We start from the raw sequence: 18,879 nt of genomic DNA on the forward strand, positions 1-18,879 counted from the left end.
ATATCCTTGAGTAAATCTCTCTGGAGACGAGTGAAGTGGCATAAGTAGTTCAGCGACCGCATTGAAAAGGTCGCTGATGAGAACATCCGCTTGCCGTACCTGTCCATGGTCCTAGATTCCTTATTAGGAGGATGGACAGGAACCGAAGGATCAGCTAACTCCTTCTTAGTGGCCGCAGCCACCACCATGGCATCAACAGGGACACCTTTGGATAAAAAATCTTTATTTCTAGGGGCAGTAATAAATTTAGATGGCCTCCTCGGGGTGGATTCCACTGAATCAGGAGCCGTCCAGGCCTTCCTTGCCACCACTTCCATAAGGGGGTCAAAGGGAAGGGACACCCAGGAGGTAGAAGGGAGAGAGCCAAACGCCTCAAGATACACTGACTCATCCTCCGAAGGGTTAAGGGCTGGCCAGTTCCCTCTCTGTTTCAGGATCTCAAGGATGTCAGCAAAGGAGACATCCTCAGAGGGGGATCGAGGGGAACCTTCAGATTCCTCTAAGTCAGTGTCAGAGGTGATAGACTCAGGGAAGTCAATGTGCTTCCTCTTGCACTGCCTCTTCCTAGGGGGATCTCCTACCGGTTCAGGAGAGGCCTCGGAAGAGGAGGAAATTCCCAATGGGGAAACTTGAGGAGTTGGCTCTCTGCGGTCTAATGCAAGGGGGTGGGTAGAAATCACCGCAGCCACTGTAGATGGAGGGGCTGATGGAGCCGACTGTGGGGCAGACCCTGGTTCTAGCACGCTCCGCATGACCTCGAAGGCACCCCTATCAGGCAAGGCCGAAGGTCCCCGCTCCGAAGAGACAAGGACCCCCCCGGCACCGACAGGGATGGCTCCGAAGCCGATGTCAGAGCTGAACTCACCAGCGCCGAAGCCCCGAGAGGGAGAGCGGGGTCAGACAAGGGTCCGATGCCACTCGGAGCCGATGAGGGAAGCTCGGCGCCGAGATCCCTCCAAGGAGGAGATCGGAGCAGACGACGGAGCCGAAAGGGAATGTATCGGATCAGACGCACCGACAGTCATGGCTCCGACAAGCCCTGGCTCCAAACTCAAAGGAGTCGGAGGAGGAATATATTGGGGAACAGAAATAGCCACTGACTGCTGAGTCGAGCTATGCAGCATTTGGGCCAGTGCCTCGGACTTGAGAAGTCTACTCACTACCCTTTGCAAACCATGGTCAGATAGCCTGGAAGACCGTGAGGAATGTGTTCTATGGCTCCGTTCAGAAAGAAAAGGGGCTCCTGGTGCCGAGTGCACGGAGCTGATAGAGGGGGATCTAGATCTCTTCCTAGAATGTTGCTCCGATAAGAGTATCGGAGCCAACGGAGTTTTATCAACCTCGGCTCCAGCCGGAGCTGAGGTAACAGTATGAGGCTTGGAAACATCGGCTCCGGCCGGAGCCGATGTCGAAGCAGACTTTACATTTCCAGAAGTCGACTCAGAAACCGGAGCCGACTGTTTGGAAGTTTTAGAAGGCTTCCCCGACACAGACTGAGTCGGGGGGCCTTCAGGCTTTAATAAGCCACGCAAGATTAATTTATTCTTGCGTTCCTGCAGGACTCTAGGGCTAAAACCATGGCAAACAGCACAAGAGTCCTGCAGGTGCAAAGGTCCCAGGCAATACACACAAGAAGTGTGACCGTCTGTCAGAGACATTTTCTGACAGCACGAGTCACACTTCTTGAAGCCTGAGACCTTCGATTCCTTAGACATAATAAAAGGTCCAAGAAAAACACACACACACACACAGGCCTTAATTAAAAATAAAATACCAGTCACACAAGGGGACTAGAAGGGGCCTAAGGCCTAAAACTAAAGGGAAATAAAAGAAGGCATTAAGGGCAACAAAGTTGTCGAACCAGGAAAAGGGGTATTTAAAACTAAAGGTTTTAGTGAAAAAAGAGTACTAGGGGTCTAAGATTGAAAATTTTAGAATTAAATCTTTGACTAACCTGCCAGAACCGGTAGAAAAGCACCTCGTCAGCTAAGCGGCAAACGAGATCTGAGTAGTTACCACCTAGCATTGTGGGATATAGGGGAGCCTCGAGCCGGTGGAATTAGCTCTCGAGCTTTAGTATTGGCCGAGTCGGAGCCGATCCTCGGCTCCGAACCCATCCAGCAAGAATGAAGGCGAGATAGACAACTTAACATTAAGCTTTAAGCAGCTATTCAGATAAACTGACAAAACTGTAAAACTTAGCGGCTGAAATGAAGAAAAGACTGACTGAATATAAAGCTTCCATTAGTTAGAAGACAGAGTATGTGCAAAAAACTTGCATTACCAGAGAAACCTGAAGGAATATATTTCAGTCATTTTAAGGCAGTATAAATAAGCTACTACACTGATACTCTACAGTAGGATTTCTTAATTGAAAGATCAGCCTGTAATAGGCCAAGACTTATATTAATAAATATGCAGTCATATCAGCAGAAAGTGTTGCTCCTGAATAACTTGTAGCAGAAGAAGAAATAAGATCAAGATGATGGGAAAGAATACCAGCAATAATGTGAAAGCAGAAAACAAATGGGGCAATTGTAAAGTGTCATTTCCACAACATGCAATATAGACATGAAAATTGTTCTTCTGCAAGACAAACTGGTTAAAATACTTTTCTAGTTTGTGGACTATGTTAAATGTGTAGGAAGACATTACAGCATAATACTCACTTTGTCATTTATACTTACAAGGGCAGTGAAGGGACTGAGAATGTACCTGTGCTTAAAAAAAAAAAGTTTGTAGTTACATGTGTATAATACATTTTTAAAATAAATTACAGTGTAAAATAGTTCTGAACAGAATGCAGAGGTATTTTAGATGTGAGATAGGGAAGTCTCATCAGTGATTGCTATCAATGCTAGTGATGTTAAAATTTAAAATAAAAAAGGACATTTTCTTGACTGTAACATACCCGCCGTGGTTAGTACAGCAACAAGATAAAGGCTTGATATAAATAGTTGAATATTGTGATCTTGGACTGCTGAGAATGTAAAGTGAACTTTTATTTTATATATTTATTAAAATATAATACATTCTCCTGCTTTTATACAGATGGAATATATATTAATGCTCTTAATTTATGCTGTAGACAAGCACATTTTCCCAATAAACTGTCTAGAAAATGGAACACATGAAAATTTGTAGTTTTCTATAACATAAAAAGAGCCATGTCTTGCAGTTGCAAAGATACTAGCTGGTTTTCCACTAGCAAGTACAAGCACTTGGAGATGGTAAGTCTACAGGTGCAAGCAATTAATCAGGAAATGACTCAGCAATGTGCTCTGAGGCATTTACATAAGAAACATCATAGTATTTAAAGGGGAACTGGCAAGCAGTTCTGTGAAAATAAATGAAAGTTTGACACAGAGAAAAGTGAACAGTTTTGCAAGTACTTGTGCCCCTTCCAGCCTTAGTATTTCAGTATTAAATATAACAGTGCACGATTTAGTGTATTCATTTAGAGGCAGACAGTGCACTTTTTCTTGCTGCTAAAAATCATTTAATTGAGAGTATGCAAGTTATTTCTGACATCTGAGAGGACAATAGAAACAGGATGGGGACAGATGGTATCTGTGCAGAAGAGAACACAGATTTTAGCATGTGCTTCCAGCATAAATAACAACTCTAGAACAGGCGAAGCTTGTGGGTGTAACTGTCTATTTCAGGCAACTGGCCCCCTCCCATTTCATAAAGTGCATATACTTGTGTGTTTGTTGTGAATTCAAAAGAATTAGGGATTTAAAAAATGTATTTAGGTGAGTGTTTTTATTGAAGCAAAAAATCTGGGAAAATATGACATGGGTTCAAACAGAGATGAGAAACAGCAACTGCATGCAAGATCAGCCTGCTGATCATTAGAATGTGCAGGCAAAGTGCAAGCTGGAAACATATATCCAAAAGAACTATTATACAGAATGTACAAAAGTAATTGTTTTTGTCAGAATGACTGCCTTATCAATATCATCATGGAATACAAATGGCACTGCAAATACAGACAAAAACATAGAGTGCTGAATTTAAATTAAGATGTGTAAGGTGCAAATACTAATGTTACAGAAGACACATTTGGATATAAATGAGCATGCACATTTTGGAAAGGAAGGGTTTCAAAAGAGATATTCAGCAGATTATCAAGGAAAAGGGAAGGAGGGTAATAATATTGGTTGCTTGAGGGGCTCCATTAGTGATAGCAGAGGAAAAGAAAGACAACAGATTTATAATAATAAGGGATTATTAGCAGGGATGGAAGTTTACACTAGTATGTATTCAGACTCCACTTAAAAATAGAAGTTATGTTCTTACCATAACGTTCCATGTTAGTTGTCTTCTTCTCGCCTTCTTTCTTGCTGGATGGGTTCGGAGCCGACCTCGCCCGACTCCACTCTAAAAGCTCGAGAGTTGGTTCCACCGGCTCGAGGCTCCCCTTATATCCCACAATGCTAGGCGGTATTACCTCAGATCTCGTTTGTAAGCTATGCCCACCCAAAAATAACTCCAGAACCACTGGAAAGGGAAAAACCCACCTCTATAAAAGGAAGGGAAGAAGGTGACCTGAAAACCTGAAGAAGGAATATATGCACAGAATAGCATATACCTATCTACAATAGAGGTGGTAGAAAGAGAGGTCACAATCAAACTCCTCTAGGTCTGTCCAGGCTAGGGGAAGGAGGTGGGGACAAGAAGAAGGCGAGAAGAAGACAACTAACATGGAACGTTATGGTAAGAACATAACTTCTATATGTTAAGTTGTCAATCTCCTTCATTCTTGCTGGATGGGACCGCCCCTAGCACCTTGTCCCGGGTGGCCTATCGGAACAGACTCTTGAGAACAGTGGAACCAAAGTTAGCTCTATGTCTAGAAGCTAAATCCAACTTGTAATGAGAAATGAAAGTGTGAGGAGTAGCCCAAGTAGCAGCTGCACAAATGGTGTCAATAGGCAGCCTGTCTTGGAAGGCTATAGAAGTAGCCAAGGCTCTGGTGGAGTGAGCCTTAGGTTTGTTAGGCAGCTTTTGGTGTCTAATTTCATAAGCAAAGGAAATCAGAGATGTTAGCCATCTGGAGAGTGATACCTTCGAAACTGAAAGTCCCTTTCTGCCTTCTGCATAAGAGACAAACAATTGGTCAGTTTTCCTGATCTGTTTGGTTCTATCCAAATAATACCTTAACTGACGATGAACATCTAGCCAATGCAATTTTGTTCAGACCTGTTAGAAAAGTTAGGAAAAACACAGGGAGGTCAATGCTTTGATTTAGGTTAGATACAGAGGCCACTTTAGGTAAGAAGGATGGATTAGTTCGTAAGGACACTCTGTCTTTATGAAACAATAGATACGGAGGTCGACTGCTGAGTGCATGAAGTTCTGAGACCCTTCTAGCTGAAGTAATGGCTACCAGAAAGAGAGTCTTCCAGGATAGCAATTTCAATGAACAGGAAGCTGCAGGTTCGAAGGGGAAGAATCAAAGATGTGAGAACTAAATTAAGGTCCCAAGAAGGAGGAGGATTTCTTATAGGAGGTCTGAGAAGAAAACTCCCTTCAAAAAGCTTTGCAAAGCTTGTGAGACATGATGGCAGAATCTGAGATGCCCACATGAAAGTTAGAAATAGCTGCCAATTGAACTTTAAGAGTAGAAGGAGATGAACCTGCATGGAAGAGTTCAGCTAGAAAATCAAGGACTATTTGGATGGAAGCAGTGAAAGGATCTATGTCCCTTCCTTGAGCCCAATAGGTAAAACGTTTCCACTTACTAAGATAAATCTTCCGAGTGGAAGATTTATGGGAAGCTATCAAAATATCTCGAACAGAGTGAGATATTTGAGGAAGCCTGGCTAAGGTTGGAATTGGAGGAACCAAGCAGTGAGATTCAGAGAGGGAGGGAGCGATGTAATTGACCCGATTGATGGATCAAAAGATCTGGAACTAGGTCCAGATGCCAAGGTTGCTCCAACAGAAATTGATGTAGAAAGGGGAACCAAACCTGTCGAGGCCAGTAAGGAGAAATGAGGATCAATGAGGCCTTCTGAGCGATAGCTTTCTGTATCACTTGAGAGATTAGTGGGAAGGGAGGAAATGCATACAGAAGTCCCCGGGGCCAAACCTGGACTAGAGCATCTCTGCTGGGCTGGCCTGGTAACGGGAATAGGGTGAAAAAATCTCTGCACTTGCTGTTTTGGGGAGTAGCAAAAAGGTCGCAGCAAGGCTGACCCCACTTGAGAAAAATTTTCTCCAGAATAGAATCTTTCAGAGACCACTCGTGAGGCATGAGTATAGCTCCGCTCAATTTGTCCGCGATTAGATTGGACTTCCCGGGGATATGTGTTGCTATCAGAAACCACTGAGAAGAAATCGCCCATTGCCACAGTCTGAGTGCTTCTCGACATAGGGGATAGGACCTGGTTCCGCCTTGTTTGTTGATATACCACACTACAGACATATTGTCCATCTGGATTGCTATCGTTCCCAAGGGAAGAGAGTCTTGAAGGGCTTGCAACGCTAAAAGCACTGCTCTCATCTCTAGAACATTTATATGCAAGTGGCATTCGTCTGGTTGCCATATGCCCTGGACTGTTCTGCCCTGATAATGCCCGCCTCCACCCGCTCAGGGAGGCGTCCGTTGTCAGAGTAGCAACCGGAGGGGGAGGAACAAAGGGTCTTCCCAGTAAGAGCTGAGGGGAAGAAATCCAGCAAAGAAGATGATTCTTGCATGCTTGCGTAATCATAATGGTGTGGGACATTGGAAGTTCCTGGTACGACCATTGTGTGAAGAGCATCCATTGAAGGATTCTCATGTGGAATCTGGCTAATAGAAGTAGAGGGATAGCAGCCGCCATAATCCCTAGTACTTTCAGTACTAATCTTACTTTGGCTCTGTTGCTGTGGAAGAGAAAAGAGACCAGTTTGCGTATGTCTGCTATTCTTTGGTCTGTTAGTCTCGCAGACATGTTGACTGTGTCTAGATTTGCACCTATGAAGGTAATAGCACGACAAGGCGACAAAACAGACTTTTCGCAATTTATTGAGATGCCTAACTTTGACAAATGCGAAAGGTGTAGTCTCTGGCCATTAACAGAAGATGCTTGGTAGGAGCTGTGAGGAGCCAGTCGTCCAAATATGGAAACACCTGGAATCCTTGACGTCTCAGGTGAGAAGCTACCACTGCCATGCATTTGGTAAACACCCGGGGGGCAGTGGTGAGACCAAAGGGCAGGGCTCTGAATTGAAAGTGACTGGTTCCCAGCCGGAAGCGGAGAAATCTCCTGGAGCGTCTGTTCATTTTTATATGATAGTACGCATCCTGGAGGTCTACAGAGCACATCCAGTTTTCCTTTCCCAAAAGGGGTAGGATGGATTGTAGCGTGACCATCCGAAATCTTGTTTTCTTGACCGACTTGTTCAAGATACTGAGATCAAAAATGGGTCTCCAGTCCCCTGTTTTCTTTGGAACCAAAAAGAATTTGGAGTAGATTCCGGATCCTTGCTGGTCAGCTGGTACTGGCTGAATGGCTCTTTTTGCAAGCAACTTTGAAATTTCCAACGCTGCTTGATCCCTTTGAGCGGGTGAAACATCTGGAAGGGATTTTTGATTGATTTGGAGTGCGAAGAACGGAATGGAATAGCCTTCGAAATGATGGACTGTACCCACTTGTCTTGAGTTAGGGATCGCCAGGCTTCTGGGTACAGTGACAATCTTCCCCGACTGCCTCGAAGGTGGACAGTCGGGCAACACCTCAGGGATGCTGAAAGGGCTTATCGGAGAAGGTTTCTCGATTGCCCTGGTTCTGGACCCCCTGCCTCTAGGGCGTCTACCATTATTGTTCCCCTCTGCCTCTGGCGGGAACCGACTCTGTCGTCAGGCAAAGTCCCTTGAGATTGTTTGGAACCACATTTTCCCACTTTTCTGGCCTTTGGGGTAAGGCCTAGAAGGAGTAGAAAACGGACTCCGACGGCAGAAAGAGTCTTGCCATCCGTCGCACCTAGTCAAGGTTTCATTCACTTGAGGACCAAAGAGATGATCCATCAAACGGGAATTAGTGAAAGACGTTTTAAAGGGGTCCGCAAAGTTGCATAGCCGCATCCAGGCATGCCGGTAAGGCCACACCTGTCCCTGCAGCTCTGCTCGCTCCATCAGCCGCATATGAAAGGAGGCATGGAGGAGTTAGCTATAGAATTTAGGGTAGCCAGCTGAGTGTTCATCTTGTCCTGAAAACCCACAGCTGTAGGATCCTTCAACATGTCACTCGCTTCCTTGATCAAATCTCTTTGAAGACGAGTGAAATGGCATAGGTAGTTCAGCTTAACGCATAGCAAAGGTCGCTGACGAAAACATCCGCTTCCATCTGTCCATAGACCTAGATTCCTTGTTAGGAGGATGGACAGGCACCGAAGGATCAGCTAGTTCCTTCTTAATGGCAGCAGCTACCACCATAGCATCCACAGAAACTCCCTTGGTCAGAAATTGTTTATCTGTTGGTGCCGTGATAAACTTTGAAGGTCTCCTGGGAGTTGGGGTCCACTGAATTAGGAGCCGTCCAAGCCTTTTTTGCTACCACCTGCATGAGGGGGTCAAAGGGGGGGGACACCCAGGAGGTGGAAGGGCGAGAGCCAAATGCCTCAAGATACACAGATTCATCCTCCGAAGGGTTAAGGGCTGGCCAATTTCCCCTCTGTTTCAGGATTTCTAGAATGTCTGCAAAGGAGACATCTTCAAAAGGGGAACGGGGGGAACCCTCGGAATCCTCTAAATCTGTGTCAGAGGTGACAGACTCAGGTGAGTCTATGTGTTTCCTCTTACACTTTCTCTTCCTAGGGGCTCCTGCCAATTTAGGAGAGGCCTCGAAGAGGATGAGATCCCACAGGGGATTCTTGAGGAGCTGGCTCTCTGCGGTCTGGGATGAGGGAGTGAGTAGACATAACCTGAGGCACCAAGAGGGAGGGGCGGACGGAGCCGACTGTGGAGTTGAACCAGGTTCCAACACACTCCGCATGACCTCGAATGCACCCCTGTCAGGCAGAGCCAGAGGTCCCCGCCCAAAAGCTGAGAACCCCCCTCGGCACCGACAGTGATGGCTCCAAGGCCGATGTCGGAGCCGAACTCACCAGCGCCGAGGCACCGAGAGGGAGAGCGGGGTCGGACAAGGGTCCGATGCCACTCACCCCCTCGGAGCTGACGAGGGAAGTCCGGCGCCGAGATTCTTCCAAGGAAGAAATCGAGCCACGACGGAGCCGAAGACATTTGTATCGGCTCCGACGCTACCACAGTCTCGGTTCCGAAACGCCCCAGCTCCGAGCTCAAAGGAGTTGGAGGAGGAACATTTTGAGGAACAGGGTCAAGCATCGACTGATGAGTCGGGCTCTGAAGCATTTGGGCCAGTGCCTCGGACTTAAGAAGTCGACTCACTTCTGAAGGTCATGATCCAAGCCTCGATGACCTAGAGGAGTGAGATCTATGGCTCCGTTCAGACAGCAAGCGAGATGCTGGAGCCGAATGAACGAAGCCAAGGGACGGTGACCTAGACCTCTTTCTAGATGTCGGCTCCGATGGTCTGATCGGAGCCGACACAGGAATTTCTCGGCTCCAGCCGGAGCCGAGGAAACCACAGAAGCTGCAGTCTGAGACTCATCGGCTCCAGCCGGAGCCGTTGCAGGAGGTTTGCCTCGACTCAGAAGCTGGAGTCGAGGACCTAGAAGCCTTAGAGGGTTTGCCCGAAAAGTAAGGGAACCCTCAGGCTTAAGCAAACCTCTTAAAATAAGTTTATTTTTTTTCCTGCAGGACTCTAGGGCTGAAGCCATGGCATACAGCACAAGAGTCCTGCAGGTGTAAAGGTCCCAGGTAACACAAGAAGTGTGACCGTCTGTCAGAGACATTTTCTGACAGCACGAGTCACACTTCTTGAAGCCTGAGACCTTTGAATCCTTGGACATTTTCAAGGAACAGAAAAGTGTAACCACCACACAAAAACACAAACACACCGATTACACTATCAGTAAGTAAAGTTTAAACTAAGTTAAAACTAATAAGTTTAGTTAGTTTAGTTTTTATATATCCCTACAAAAGGCACATACACTCCACTATTAGGGATGGAAGGCCTAAGGAAAGAACTTATAAGTTCTTGAGGTAAAAAGGGTGAATAAAAGGGTAGAAAAGGATCAAAATCCACTAAACTAAGGGAATAATGAGAAAAAAAACTAAGTTAAAGTGGTTTAAATTAACTATTAGACTGATCTAATGAACTGACCTGAAGCCGGTAGAAACAACACACCTCGATCGCTGTAGCGGCAAACGAGATCTGAGGTAATACCGCCTAGCATTGTGGGATATAAGGGGAGCCTCGAGCCGGTGGAACCAACTCTCGAGCTTTTAGAGGGGCTCGGGCGCATCCGAGGTCGGCTCCGGACCCATCCAGCAAGAATGAAGGCGAGATTGACAACTTAACATCTAATCTTACAGAGCTTAAGAAAATTTGGGAAAAATAATTAGCTTTCAACTGGGAATATTATTTATGTGTGAGGACTTCAACTTGATTTACAATAGTGAGGCTGGATGGGGACCTACAGGTGAAAATATAAAAAATAAGAGAAAAAAATATTCCTGAAGAAATATACGAGAATATTTAGAATGGAATGTGTTAAATTATTAGCAGGAACTCAAACAGCATTTATACATTATTACCCAAGATATACTAACTGGGCTACATTAGACAGAAAAAAGCTGTGTACTCACCATAAAGTTCCATGTGTGTTGTCCATCATGCCTTCATTCTGTACTGGTTGGGATCAGAACCGGTCATCTGTTCCGACTCGGCCTATACAAAAGCTCAAGGACTTCCACCGCTCGTGCCTGTAACCCTGTCCCATCATGCTTAGGGAAAACTACCCAGATCTTGTTTGTTGATATAACAACCGCTATCAAAGAACTATTTTCATGTCTAATAGATCAATGAAGAAAGGTCAGAGAACATTATTTGCCAATCGTAACTGTTTGGTCCTCCAGGAGCGAAAGGCTGGGGGACATAAAAATGAAGTTGAGATGGCAACACATATGGAACGTTATGGTGAGTACATAACTTCTTTATCTGGTGTTGTCCTATCTCTCCTTCATTCTGTACTGGTTGGGACAGTGTCCCTAGCACCATCTTTCTTAGGTGGCTCAAGGGAGAATATTCTTCAGAACAGTGGACCCGAAGAAGGCCCTGTTCCTGGAGGCCAAATCCACTTTGTAATGAGTGATAAAGGTATGAGGCCTTACCCATGTTGCTACAGCACAAATGGTATCAATTGGTAGTCTTGCTTGAAAAGCAGATGAGGTTGCTATAGCCCTTGTAGAATGACCTTTTACTTTTCCAGGGAGTTCTCTGTTTTGAGATTTGTAAGTAAAGGTGATGCAATCTGAAAGTCATTTTTAAAGTGTGACTTTTGATACGCGTGCACCCTTCTTGTTATCTGAAAATTATATAAATAACTGCTCAGAGTTTCTGTAATCCTTTGTTCTATGTAAACAGAAGTGTAATTGCCTATGTACATCTAGCTAGTGTAGCATATACTCTGCCCTGTTGCCATAGTTGGGGAAAAAAACTGGTAAGTCCATGGATTGATTCAAATTAGATTCTGAGCATACTTTAGATAGGAAAGATGTGTTTGTTCGTAGAGATACTCTGTCTTTGTGGATAAGCATGTAGGGGGTCTTATTGACAACGCTTGTAGTTCTGATACTCTTCTAGCAGAAGTGATATTTACCAAAAAGACTGTCTTCCACATTAAAAACTTTAGATCACAGGCTGATGCAGGTTCAAAGGGGGAAGAATCAAATGGGATAAGACAAAGCTTAGGTCCCATGGCGCTGGAGGATCTTTGATGGGTGTTCTGAGTAAAATAGTACCCCTCAGGAAAGCTTTGCAAAGTCTGTGGGACATTACCTTCAGTCCCCATTCTCCTATATGGAAGTCTGATATAGTTGCTAGCTGAACTCAAATAGTAGCCGCAGTCTTCATTAAAAAGCTTTGCCAAGAATTCTAATATAGAGGATATAGGGGCAGAGAAAGGGTCAGTGTGATTATTAAAGGCCCAAAGGGAAAATCTCTTCCATTTGCTTGTGTATAATTTCCTGGTTGAAACCTTATGAGATGAGAACAAGATATGTTTCACTTAAGGGGAAATATCATGGAGCCTGGCTATGTGTGGAATTGGAGCAGCCAAACTTTCAACTTGAGGGTTTGAACTGATGGGTGGAGTATCTCTGACGTATGAATCAGGAGGTCTGGAACTGGGTCCAGAATCCACGGCTCCTCCTGGAGATGAGGCCAATGAAAGGGGAACCATATTTAATGAGGCCAGTATGGGGCAACTAGTATTAAACTTCTTCCCAATGAGCTGACTTTCTGAAGGACTTTGGGAATCAATGGAAAGGGGGGAAGCATAGAGGAGACCTGGGGGCCAATTGTGTACAAGTGCATTCCTTGATGACTCCCCCAGAGGGGGGATCAGGGCAAAGTAGCTGCTGCACTTGGCATTCATGCACATGGCAAAAAGATCGCAGCAAGGCTGGCCCAACTTGCAGAAAATCTCTTCCACTACTTCCTGTTTTAGGGACCACTCATGAGGCATCAGAATCACTCTGCTGAGTTTGTCTACTATCAAGTTGGATTTCCCTGGGATATGCGTTGCTGTCAGAAAACTTTGGGAAGAGATTGCCCACTGGCATACTCTTAGGGTCTCCCGACAAAAGGGGTAGGACTTGGATCCCCCTGTTTGTTTATGTACCACACAACTGACATGTTGTCTGTCTGCATTGCAATAGTTCCTAGCGGAAGAGAGTCTTGCAATGCTTGCAACACTAGAAACACCACTCATCTCTAGGACACTGACATGCAAGTGGGCCTCATGATCCTGCCAAGTACCTTGGACTGCCCTGCCCAGATAACGCCCCCCCCCCCCCAATCTGGGAAGCATCTGTGATCACTGTGGCTAATGGTTGTTCATAGGCTCATAGGTGTGTACTAGGCATTAATGGCCCAGGGGCCTTTACAAGCCTAGCCATAGGATTACCCTGGCATAGTGCCACCCGACCTTAGTTCCCAGTGCCTCTGTCGAGTAGAGCCACTGGTGTTATCCCCGGGGTGATTTTTCTGTTTCCCATCCACTCATCAAGATTTCTCTTGAAGAGGGTCAGCGAGGTGCACTGCTTGATATGTATGGTAAGTCTGTTCCATAGTATGGGCAGTCTCTGGGTTATGAACCTGTCCCTCCAGCATGTTCTGTTAATTGTGGTAATGAGGTTGAGGTTTCTGGAGCATATGGTGCAGAGGGATTGGGATTTCTTTAGATGTAGCATTTCTAACAGAGCTGGGTCAGACATGGATTTGTAAGTCAAGCAGAGATCGCCTCTAAGTAGGCGATATGAGGCCGAGAATAGTTGGAGTTGTTTGAGTCTGTCCATATAGGACAAGTGTTTAAGGTCTAGGATCCTCTTTGTGAGGTACTTTTGCGGCCTCTCCAGGGTTGACCTAGAATCACATGAGTGGAATGAAGCCACCAACGAAGGTCTTTCTTGCAAGATTCTGTTATTATAATTTGGTGAGACATGGATAGCTCCTACATGGACCACTGAGTGAACAGCAGCCACTGCAAAATTCTCATGTGCAGGAGCGCCAATGGTATAAAGATTATTGCTGCTGCCATGGTACCCAAGACTTTCAGGACAGTTCTTGCTTGTACTTTTTTCTTGGAGAGTAGATTTTTGACTTGATGTTGTAGGACTTGAATGCTTTCAGGGGGAAGCTTGGCCAACATTTGTTTTGTATCTAGATCTGCTCCTACAAAAATGATATGCTGAGATATTAACAAGGCAGATTTTTCATAATTTACTGTGATCCCTAGGTGAGAGCTGTATGGTGGTGTCGCTCACTTTTGTTAGTTAATGCTTGGTGGTGGCAGTTAGGAGCCAGTCGACAAGGTACAGAAACACTCGGAATCCTAGGCGCCTCAAGTGAGCCATTACTACTCCCATGCACTTGGTGAACACTCTGGGGCTGTAGTGAGACCAAAGGGCAGAGCTCGAAACTGGTAGTTAATAGCTCCCAGCTGAATGCGCAAATGACTCCTGGATCACCTGTCCATTTTGATGTGATATTACGTATCCTGAAGGTCTGTCAAGCACATCCAATCGTCTTGTCCCAGGAAGGGAAGTATCGATTGCAGTGTCACCATCTGAAGCTTTCACTTTTTCATGGACATGTTTAATTTGCTGAGATCCAAGATGGGTCTCCAGTCCCCTGTTTTTTTTGGAACTAAAAGGAACCTTGAGTAAGTTTCAGATCCAATTTGGGACTGCTTGGATGACTCTTTTGTCTAGCAACTTTGGTATTTCTAGAGTTGCCTGATCCCTTTGACTGGGTGGAACATCTGGGATGTTTTTTGTGTTTGGGGCGGGGGAGGAAAAGGGTATGGACTAGCCTCTGGATATGATCATTTGTACCCATTTGTCTTTTGTAATTTCTAACCAGGCCTTTGGGTACAAAGATAAGCGACCCTTGACTGCCTCAAGAGATGGACAGACCGACCTCCTTTCAGGAACACTGAAAGGGCTTACCAAGAAAGGATTCTCTGTCACCCTGGTTTTGCAGACCCCCTCTGTTGCATGTCCAGCATCTTCCATTGGTACGTCCCCCTCGGCCCTTAGGGAAAAAATCACCATGTGTGTCCTGGAAAGCTCTCTGGGATTTTCAAAACCACATTTTCCCCCCTTCTAACCTTTGGGGTAAGGTCTGGTAAGTAGAGAGAAATGGACTCCAATGGTAGAATGAGTCTTTCCTTCCTGTTCACACCTGGTAAGTGTGTCTTTGACTTTCTGCCCGAAAAAGGATGAGCCATCAAAAGGGGCGTTAACAAAGGAAGATTTAAAGGGTTCCGCAAAATCACACAAGTGCATCCAGAAATGTCTCCTTAGGGGTAATTCCTGTACCCACTGCCTACTCGATCCATCTGCTGCATGAGAAATGAGCCTCATGGAAGAGTTAACCACTGAATTTAAGGTGGAGAGCTGAGAGGAAACATTGTCTGAAACCTCCGCAGCTACAGAACCTTGGTGGATATCTTCTAGCTCTTTCAGCAGACCTCTCTGAAGCCTAGTAAAATGAGTCAGGTAATTCAGCGATCTGAGAGCAAAAGTCGCTGAAGAAAAGGTGCATTTCCCATATCTGTCCATCGCATGAGACTCTTTGTTCGGTGGATGGACAGACGAGGATGTCTCTGAAAGTTCCTTCTTGGTGGCTGCCGCCACCACCATAGCATCTATTGGTACCCCCTTAGTAAGAAACTCCTTGCCCGAAGGTGCAGTAATAAACTTGTTTGGCCTCTGAGGAACAGGTTCCACTGAGTCTGGAGACTCCCACACCTTTCGACTAACTACATTCAAGAGCTCGTTGAATGGGGAGACAACCAAGTGGAGGAAAGGCGAGACCCAAAGCCTTCATGTATACAGACTCCTCCTCAGAAGGGTTGATGGGCTTCCAGACACTTCTCTGCTAAAGTATTTCTAGGATGTCTGTGAAGGAGACATCCTCAGAGGGTGACCATGGGTACCCTTCCAACCATTGAGGTCTGTATCTGAAGTGTTGGACTCCTCCTGGGAGTCTAAATGCTTCCTCTTGCATAATCTCTTTCGAGGGACCTCTTCTGAAGGGTATTCTGGAGAGGTTTTGGAAGACAGGGTTTCACCCAATGGGACATCTTAAGACTTTGAGTCTCCACGTCTGTGTGGATGTGATGGTACTGAGACAGACACTGGCACCTTTGTACTGACAGCGGAGCCATCTGTGATGGCAGCACTCTCTTCATCACCTCAAAGGCCCCCAGACCCTGATCTGTGGAAGCTCACAGCTCCTTAGAACCAGAAGGCATCCCCGGAACCAAGGGGATTGGCTCTGAGGCCAATGTAGGAGCCAAGCTCACCCGCACCAAAGCCCCGAGAGGCAAGTTCGGATCAGACAACTGCCCGACCCAACTCTCCTCACCGGACCCAACCAGAAAGCAAAGGCTCCTAAACCCCCTCAAGCTCAGATGGAACTGAGGAAGTCAGAGCAGTAGTCAGGCCACAAGATCCTGGTGTAGGTCTCAGGTCCAATGGTTCCACTACAATCAGTTCCAGACACTCCAGCTCCGAGGTCCCAGATCGGATCGGAGGAGGAATTGAAGGAGGGGAAATGTTTTTTGCCAGTGCTGAATCCCTCTGGGTTGGAGTTGACAATAGCTTGGCCAGCACCAGTGTCCTTAAAAGTCTCCGCATCACACGATCCACATCATCGACGGACAGGCTCCTGGAGGATCAAGAAGAGGGGCTGAGAGATCTGATAGGTTGAAGCGATGGAGATCTGAGAGTTGGAGAAACAGGCTCCAGTTCTGGGACCGGCTCTGAATGTTAAACACCATCGGTCCTGAAACCACAGCAGGAGCTAAGGAGGAAGGTTTTTGGGCCCAACAGCCCTCGGGTTCTAGGATGACTCTTTAGCCAGTTTCTCTGTTGGCTCCGAATGAGCAGTAGTGGTAGACGATCTTTGTCCTAACTTCTCTGACATGGAAGATGGGGATTTTGGAGATTTTGACGTACTCTGACCTTCTTCGATTGCCTCTGCGAAGGGGGTCTTTAATAAGCCTATCAAAATTAGCTTTTTTTCCTTTCAAGTAATACTCTGTGACTGAATGCATGGCAAAAAGTACATGGTTCCTGAAGATGGACTGCAAGGAGACAGTATACACAACTTGTGTGGCCATCAGTCAATGACATTTTCTGGTTACATTTGTCACATTTTTTAAACCCAGAGGGTTTTGATTCTTTAGGATCCTTGGACATTATGTCTAGAGTATCAACAGCAATAACAACAATAACGACTACTAAAAAAAATATACTACTAGAAAACTTTTTTTTTTTTTTTTTTATAATCAACAACAAACACCACAGCAATGTAAACTAACTAGAAAAAAGAAAGGCAGTTCTTTAACTTAAACGAATCTGCCTTATGAAGAGAAAAAAATTATAGGAAGGGAAAAAGGGCCCTCTAAGTTAAACAGGCCAACAGTAGCCCTCTAACTTAAACAAGCTTATCAGGGGAAATAAACAACAGAGTTCACAAAAGTTTTTAATTTACCAAGATCTCTAACCTAAATCTTCTTCCTCTTCCGGCTTTTCCCGGTTAGGGATTGCCACAGAGGATCACCTGTCCACTCATGATTGGCAGTAGAGTTTTACGGTGTCAAGTTGCCAGCTTGGCGCCCATCCTTCCACAGAAGGCACACACATGCACGCACTCACGCCTAGGGCCAATTTAGAGTGTCCAATCCACCTACAGCATGTCTTTGGGATGTGGGAGGAAACTGGAGCACCTGGAGGAAACCCACGTGACCACAGGGAGGGCATGCAGACTCCGCACAGAAGGCACCCAAGCCGAGAATCGAATCAGAGAATCTCTGGCTGTGAGGTGGCAATGCTAACCGCTGCACCACCGTGGCTGCCCAAACTCTCTAACTTAAATGAGCTTGGATAATTATTTGCTGAATCTAGCCGGGCTAGGGAAGAGGAAAAGGCCTAGAGGAAGAAACGACAGTCAACAGCAACAACCACCAACAGAGCGAGCACTCTAACTCAGACTAACGTACTAAACACTATAAAAAAACTTTATAATTAGTTAGACAGTACAAGTTTTCACACATAATGAAAGAAAGATTTCCACTTAGCCAGAGCCAGAATGGAAGCACCCGATCGTGTTTAGCGGCAAACGAGATCTGGGGAGTTTTCACTAAGCACGATGGGATAGGGTTACAGTCACAAGACAGTGGAAGTCCTCGAGCTTTTGTATTGGCCAGGTAGGAACCGATGATTGGTTCCAAACTCAACCGGTACAGAATGAAGGTGAGATAGGACAACATCACATTTATATTTCACAACAGCAAGGGTATTTAAATTAAAGCTTTGAAACACAACCAATAAATATTTTAGATTATGTTCCAATAAAGACTAATATTAAGATGTAAGGTAATGAAGTGTGTATTTGCTAGTAGCTGTTGTTCTTAGTTTATTTCATTTTTTTCTGCTGGCATCTACACATAGATGGCTGAAGAAATTATAGAATTGGGTGTTTTGCACTAGTAAAGGCCTATTTTGGAGATTACAGCCATCAGCGTCTTCTTTTTTTATTACAAGGACTTTCTTTTTAGAGACGTTTTTTGGTGTGTATTTGCTAGTAGCTGTTGTTCTTAGTTTATTTCATTTTTTTTCTGCTGGCATCTACACATAGATGGCTGAAGAAATTATAGAATTGGGTGTTTTGCACTAGTAAAGGCCTATTTTGGAGATTACAGCCATCAGCGTCTTCTTTTTTTATTACAAGGACTTTCTTTTTAGAGACGTTTTTTGGTGTGTATTTGCTAGTAGCTGTTGTTCTAAGCTTATTTCATTTTTTTTCTGCTGGCATCTACACATAGATGGCTGAAGAAATTATAGAATTGGGTGTTTTGCACTAGTAAAGGCCTATTTTGGAGATTACAGCCATCAGCGTCTTCTTTTTTATTACAAGGACTTTCTTTTTAGAGATGTTTTTTGGTGTGTATTTGCTAGTAGCTGTTGTTCTTAGTTTATTTCATTTTTTTTCTGCTGGCATCTACACATAGATGGCTGAAGAAATTATAGAATTGGGTGTTTTGCACTAGTAAAGGCCTATTTTGGAGATTACAGCCATCAGCGTCTTCTTTTTTTATTACAAGGACTTTCTTTTTAGAGACGTTTTTTGGTGTGTATTTGCTAGTAGCTGTTGTTCTTAGTTTATTTCATTTTTTTCTGCTGGCATCTACACATAGATGGCTGAAGAAATTACAGAATTGGGTGTTTTGCAC

General features: G+C 45.0%; 1 protein-coding gene across 4 annotated transcripts in view; it reads right to left on the minus strand.

Annotated features, from left to right (window-relative positions):
* The window catches only part of CFAP206 (cilia and flagella associated protein 206), a 1,515,781-nt gene that overhangs the window by 1,380,234 nt on the left and 116,668 nt on the right, over positions 1-18,879 (minus strand). The window lies entirely within an intron of this gene.

The sequence above is a fragment of the Protopterus annectens genome, chromosome 1.part0 (assembly GCF_019279795.1).
Source record: "Protopterus annectens isolate FY-2018-M chromosome 1.part0, PAN1.0, whole genome shotgun sequence".
Taxonomy (NCBI): Eukaryota; Metazoa; Chordata; order Ceratodontiformes; family Protopteridae; genus Protopterus; species Protopterus annectens.